Source organism: Clytia hemisphaerica, unplaced genomic scaffold (assembly GCF_902728285.1).
Source record: "Clytia hemisphaerica strain Z4C2 unplaced genomic scaffold, Clytia hemisphaerica genome assembly, whole genome shotgun sequence".
NCBI lineage: Eukaryota > Metazoa > Cnidaria > Hydrozoa > Leptothecata > Clytiidae > Clytia > Clytia hemisphaerica.
The window spans coordinates 54476-61921 of NW_027104048.1; the positions used below are offsets into that span (position 1 = coordinate 54476).

Here is a 7446-nt window from a genome sequence, read left to right on the forward strand (position 1 = left end):
CCTTGGCTATCAGTTATTAGGTATATCTGTCTTGTACCAACTACTTGACCCCCTGTTAAAACATTTGAGTTTGACAGATTTAGGATGTGGTGCCTTTTTCACATTTCCGTCAAGAGAAGTTTTTTAATAACTATGAAGTTGCACTACCCAACTAAACATAGGTTAAAGGCAATTTAAAATACACTTAAGGCTGTTTAGGGAAAATACCAGATGTCTAGAAGTTTTTATAAGATGCTCATATACTTGGTTATTCAAAACAATGGAGATGACAAGTTCTTTAGAAAAATATAATTAAAGTTTTTGTGTTGATAGTTAACAACCAATCCAATGACGAAAATTCTTGTAAAATGTTCATCTTGACCAGAAAATACAGTCAGCTGATTTGTTAATTGGAAAAACATGAAATTTAATAAAAACAAGTTTTGTTTATTTTCCAAGAAAACTTGCCTCAAGATGGTGATACCAACAAACCTTTGAATGGCTTTTGCATTAGCGTGCCTCCACCCTGAAGTTTTGGATTTTTGGGCCTAAAGCAATTAGGTGAAAACTCAAAATTTTCGACTTACAGCTGATGGAAATAGGTTAAGATGGGACTTTAGGTGATGCTTACAGGGATTTTCCACCTGCTGTTCTACGGTGTTACTTTACTTCTGGTGCAGCTAAAAATATGAAATAGAAAACTAATGCTAACAACTTATACACTCTTTCACCTCTGAAAAAGGTGTGTACATGCTTATGTCATATCTGGTTATATTAAAAGGTTATTTAGTAGGGGTTTATCTGGGGCCTATCCATTACAAGTAGGTTGACCCAGAAGATATCTTTTGCTTTGGTTATTCAAACTTCCAAGGCAGGAAGCAATTCAACCAATGCTTTTTGTATGTGTAATATTTAGTCATTGAATTGTCTGGTTTATTGCGATTGCGCATCCATTTTAAAATTGGAAAGTCAGCTTTATATGTGAATTTTTCAAGTGGTGGGACCTATGAATTATTGATTTTGGTGTTTTTCACTTTAGATAATAGGGTAGCTAGCACTTTGGGGAGAGTTTTTTACCATTAATATTTCTTTTTACTGCTTTTTAAGCTATTTGATCTGAACTTTGTTTTCTAATAATTTTTATGACGCTGACGAGCAGGCTGATGGAGTTTCAAAAGTGGACCCTGTCAGATTATGTATTTTTGATAAAATTGGGACCCTGTCAGAAAGAAAAATTGAAAATTTTTCCCATTTTCACTTTCACGCTGAAAATTGGCAAAAAGTGGCTGAAGAGTGACGAAGAACTGAAAATTGTCTAAAATAACCAAAAGTCCACCTTTTCAGAACACATCTTGAAAATAAGCAATTTTGGGACCCTGTCAGACATATTGAGAGCTTAAAAAAGGGGACTCTGACCAGTGGCAATCCCCTTACCCAATTTTGCATGAGTGTGCCCCCCCCATGATCAATAAATCATGTAGTTTGGTTTTCTTATTAGAAATCCATTGAAATGTTACTTTATCATTTATAGCACAATATATAAAAAGCTGGAAAATGGAAAAGGAAAACCAACCAATAAATGAAAATGATTCTACAGGTAGGCATTCAAGGCATGAGCTCAGTGAGCTTAATTTGTCAATCCTTTTACTTTACAAAAACTTTTGCTTTCAGAAAATTTAACGAATCAGATCATTTGCGAAGTTGAGTGTTTTATTAATGGAATCTAAATTCGCAAATCCCCCAAATTTGTTCAGGAAGTTGATTCGTGCTAAATTGGATTCCCCATGCAAAAATGAAAATACCTAAGGTAAAAGCATCTAATGTGCAATTCGATTTCGTGAATGTAGGGAATGTATTCGCGTAAATCGCGAAATTTTCTGGACTCAAAATTCTGTGACATTTAAACCAGAGATTTGAAAAAGGGATGTAAGAAAGCAGTTTATTCTCAACTTCAAGAGCTCAAGAGCTAGAATCTCACAATGTCTGTTTGTCTCAAACAACGACAGCTACAGAAGGTACAATATTTTGAATAGAAAGCGGCCATCTTTATTTAGTTTGTTTATATTTGTCGGCTACCGGCATTTTACGATCACACGCTTTTGTAAACAGGGCAGACCTAGCTATGATCCTTATAATATAACTTTACGTTCAGACCAGATACAAATGGTTTTATAGTCACTTTCTTTCTTATTAACGAAGCTATTACTCCCATAAGAGAAATGACAAAAGAAACACTTCATCTTTAATTTTGAGTACCTTCTGTCGCTTCTGTAAACGCCATTGAGAAAAACATTTAAAAATTGTCGAATTTTCCTAAAATTTGGTACACTTGTACTTTGGGTGAATGTCTATGGGAATTCATATTTCAGTTTTTTTAATTTTTGGTTTTTAGGGTCTGGGACGAGTTTTTCCTCAAAACAAGGCTAAAAATTTTGAACTGAACTGACTATTCAACTCACTTAAATCGGAGTAAAAAATTTTATTGTCATGAAATGGATCATAAAAAGACATTGGGCTATTCCATTACCCCCTAAATCTAAACAATGTAATATTGTATTATTGAGGAAGAAAAAATCTGTCTGAGAGGAAAAAGAAGAACTTTTACCTTTTTTCGGCGCACTCTAGAATACTTTGGCAAGAAGATTTTATGTATGCTTAAGAAGTCGTTGTTATAATTATTTCTCAATCAAAGCTTTCAAAGAAGCATAGTGTTTCATAGCCTCTTGAACAAAACGAGTTGAAAAGGCGATTCTTATCTCCATTTTTCAAATTTCTGAAAGTATCCACTTCTTTTGTCTACGCACATTTTTATTTCAGTGATTCTCAATAAATTTTATTTGAGACATTAACGATGAAAGTTCACCTCCTTTAATTCATTTCAATGTTTTAAATTGACGGATTGACGCTACTCGAAACATGACTGACTTACGTGACTATTTGTATGACTGTAGACTGACAGTTAAACGGTTACACTAAAACACTATTTGAAACATGACAACATCTGGAAATCAGTAAGTTTTATTCCGTTATAGTTCAGGAGTAAAAACTGTCTTCAATATGTATTGTGTTTGGAATATTCAACATCGAGACAGAATGCTCGCAAAAATTGATTGTACGAGAAGAAAAATATAGAAGACAAGAAATTTTTCTTCGCACTATTTCACCTTTTTGATACGCTGTATCAGGGGAAGAAAGATAAAGACATTTACTGATAACTTTGGAGAAAAAAATCCCTCTAGTCCATTTTTTCATCTAAGGAGTATCAAAGAAATCTTTTTACTGTATGATTCCCTGTGATTGTTATTCCTTTCTTCTTTTTGTTTCATTAGCTCCTCCTGCAAAAGTAAAGAAATTGATGCCGGTCGACTTATACACTAAACCGAGACTGAAAGTATGTTTATTAAATATTCGTTTAACTCATTGAGCAGACATTTTAACTTCCTTATTCAACTTGTTTTCGTATTACCTTGTAAGTATTTTTAATGTTTCTTTTTATTTAAAAAATAGTACTATCATTCTTCTTTTACTTTAGAAGTGCAAAGAATGCGGCGTTTCTGCTAAATCAAATAATTCAAAGGTTTGTACCAATGGCCACCCGTTCACGCGAAAGAAAAAGCCGCCAATCGGGTGCGTGCCAGCGGGCATGACCTAGGTCACCGATGTCAGTCATAATTGGGAGACAAATGTAATTTTTTTTTTTCAAAATTAAAATCTCGGCAGTCATAATGCGCGGTCATTTTTCAAGGCATTATCGGTTATGATCCTTGCGAAGTTAAATTAAATTATGACTGACTGCACATGTACGCTGTATAGATTTGCAGCATTTTTATTTTTATTAGAATATTTAAATTGCATAATGGTGGAAGAATCATTTTGGTCAATAGAACTGATTGATAATTCTTGAATAATGAATCCACTTTTTATTTCTGTTTCTTCTGTTTCTTCGCTTAAAAAGCCATAAAATTCCACAGATTGGTTGTACCCTTAATTATCAACCTAAACGTTATTCATTGCTTTTTGTTTCAGTCACACACATTGCATCAACACCATAGTCTGCATTCGGTAACACTCTTTGGAAAGAAAACTAAAAACGGTTACCAGTTCAGTCACCTTTCAACACCAGGGTTTGGCAATAGCATCCTCAACAACCAGTTCGGGGATGCTATCAAGAACGTTTTTGAGGAGCAATTCATGGACGGTAAGTATTCTTTGCTTCATAACCTATATTGCTAATTGATTGCTTGTGTTAATAATATTATTTTGTTAACCGGTTACTTTTCCGAAGCGGGCTACACGACTTTTTGTGCAATGCAATTGGTTCTTTTCGCATGTCGACGGGCCTACATTGTCCAGAGTTGCCCGTCGTTAGGAAAATTCATTGTGACGTCACTTTTTCAAAGGAATGAACAATGTGTTGACATCATTTCTCCAATTTTTTCGGTCTACTGAAAATATTGCCCTCGGTCAACGCAACAACCTCGCAAGCTCGGTCAACGCAACAACCTCGCAAGCTCGACCGTCACTTGACCTCGGGCAATATTTCTCAGTACAGCCCTCACTAACCAGTCATTATTGTATTAATAATAGTTTTCACACGGGTGTGATTTACTGATTTTTTCCTTTGATAAGTACTAGTGATAACATGGTTTTGAGGGTGATTTGGGATTAATAACCCCGAGGTTCATTGAAAACATTTCAAAATAGCCCAAACGTAGTGTTTTCAATGTTTTAGTTTTTGGTGCACATAGCCGTTTTAACAGTAGACCTTCTATACCAAACTTTATGGTGATAGAAATATATTAATCAAAAAGATTTTCAAAATTTTACGCATTTCTGACGTTTTTGTAACGTCATTGGTTAAAAAATGTTGAAAAGTGAAGCAATTCCATTGGGCAAATCTGACGTAACGGTTTAAAAAAGTTGAACTTCTTCCACCTTTTTATTTTTTCGCTCGAAAATCTTTTAATGACGTAATCTTTTCTGTAGGCAAAAACAGTTGTAAAAAAAGTTTTCGCTCATTACGCGCGAGAGTGGAGGCCTTTATTCTCTGATCTTTCCTTTTCCTCTTTTAGCCTATCCTTTACAGAAAAAGACGCAACCATCAACGACAACGAAACCAAATGCTGGCTCTTCCACGACAACCAAATCAGACGCTCTGGCATCTACGACATCTACGACAGAAAAAGATTTTTATAGCGTGGAAGAAGTTTTAACTATGACTGACAATTCATGATATTCATGATGTAGCCTTTTTCACTTCCGTAATATTATTCAAAACATTTGATAGCCATTATTAGCGGCAACACTTCAAAATGAATCAAAACTTCTTTTATTCTACAGTAAAACCTCTAATTAACGGACACTCTAAAAGGCGGACACCTCTGATTAGCGGACAATTTCATTTTTCCCGGCCGTTTCCAAGTCAAATCCTCATAAAAAAGTTTCTAAAAGGCGGACACTCAATTAGCGGACCCTCTGATTAGCGGACAAATTTTTTCGCACGAAATAGCCAAAACCCCTATTTTAGCTCTCCAATTAGCGGACATTGAATATCAAACGGGTCACAGACGTCCAAAATGGAAAAAACAATTTTTGGATATTTTTATTGAATATCAAACGGGTCACATACGTAGAAAATCTAAAAAACAATTTTTGGATATTTTTATTTCAAGCACTTATTAGTCTTATTATTCAAATTATTTCTACAAATTTCCAGTTTTCCCTTGACCCATTCAACGAATTTAGGTGGGCCAAAGAAATCATAAATCACTGGTACTTCAAGTCCGTACCCACCACCCCGATCTTTTGCCAGTCACTCAAGCTCTTCTATTCTCAACTTCAGTTGAGTTAGAATCTGAGAATGTGTGTGTGCGTGTCTGTCTGTGTGTGTATGTCCCAAAACTTTGGGGCAGCCTGGAGAATTCAAAAATTGTTCGATTTTGCTGAAATTTGGCACACTTGTTCCTTGGGTGATTATCTGGAGGAGTTTTTTCATTTTTCAAAAATTTTGATTTTTGGGGCCTGGGGACGAGTTTTTCGCCAAAACGAGGCTAAAACTTTGGGGCAGCCTGGAGACTTTAAAAATTATTCGATTTGGCTGAAATTTGGCACACTTGTTCCTTGGGTAAATATCTGGGGGTGCTTTTTGCATTTTTCAAAAATTTTGATTTTTGGGGCCTGAGAACGAGTTTTTTGCCAAAACGAGGCTAAAGCTTTGGAGCAGTCTACAGGCCTCCAAAATGGTTGGTTGAAATTTGGCCTACTTGTTCATTAGGTGAATATCTGGGGGTCTACAATTGGGCCTATGAATGATTTGAAGCCACTTAAGTTGAGCCCAGTGCGTTGCGCACGTTCGACTATGGCCTAGTGTCTACAGATAAGTACTTTAGACCCCAATTTTGTATTTTCGACACCTTGGGATGGCCTAATTTCAAAATTGGAGCTCCGAGATCAAAAGTTTCTAAAAGGCGGACACTTCTAATTAGCGGACACTAACCCCTTTCCCCGATGGTGTCCGCTGATTAGAGGTTCCACTGTACTTCTTTAATTATTTACTAACAATCTCCACAAAAGAAATCATTAAATTACTAAAGGGTTCTTTCTTTAAACAATCCCCATATATTGTAAAATATTACAAAAATAACGGGCAATATATTGCTGACACCTTTTCAATATATTGTGACCACTTTACAATATATTGGCGGCACTCACCAATATATTGCTTGTATATTGCTTGACAATATATTGCTGTAGTTTATGTAGCCATTGAAGGTTTCTTTTATTGAACTCCCGGTTTCAATATAAAATGCCTTAGAGCGTCTGATATTCTGCCACTAATAATGGTGACCAAATGTTTTCAAAGTTTTTCTTCTCTCTATTGTTTAATGCGTAAAGATTACATCATGAACATCATGAATTGAATATATTCTTCAGACAATAATGCAGTGCGTCTCGTATAAAGCAAGTTCCGAGTACATGAAAAAATTCGTTTAATTTATGCAGTTACATTTATCAGTAATGGATGACGTTTCGTGTTTCACAGGAAGTAATCACCGTGATTTTTTTTGTGAATTCGCGGTCAACAGATGCAACCTTTTATCAGAAGCGGAAATTTCACCACCTTTTTTAATCAATAAAATGTCATGTTTGCGTGCGTGAAGAATAAAACTTAATTTCGCGGATGAAACCCCGCGAACATTTATCCCAATATCTAAATAATTTGGGGCAGGCTAGAGACCTCAAAAATGGTCTGATTTGGCTGAAACTTACCGCACGTCATTTTAGGGCTGAACTGAAATTCACTCCTAGGGGTGAACTGAAATTCACTCAGCTTATGAATTTTGCAATTGGGCCTACGTTCGACAGTTTTCAAAAGAAGCACACATAGGCTTGATTGCAATCGTATAGCCTGAAGGTGAATGTTCTATACGGGACGCAGTGTATCTAGAAATTTTCTGTCCTTAAGTT

At 35.5% G+C, this 7446-nt stretch overlaps 1 long non-coding RNA gene across 2 annotated transcripts; it reads left to right on the top strand.

The window, feature by feature from the left end:
• The first annotated feature begins 1500 nt into the window (after positions 1–1500).
• Positions 1501–3589, top strand: LOC136811906 (uncharacterized). 2 transcript variants are annotated; one of them, XR_010847292.1, is made up of 3 exons: positions 1501–1576; positions 3309–3370; positions 3512–3589. It is a non-coding gene; the product is annotated as an uncharacterized lncRNA (long non-coding RNA). The 2 variants fall into 2 exon arrangements; XR_010847291.1 differs by lacking the exon at positions 1501–1576 and adding an exon at positions 2943–2990.
• Positions 3590–7446: the final 3857 nt, after the last annotated feature.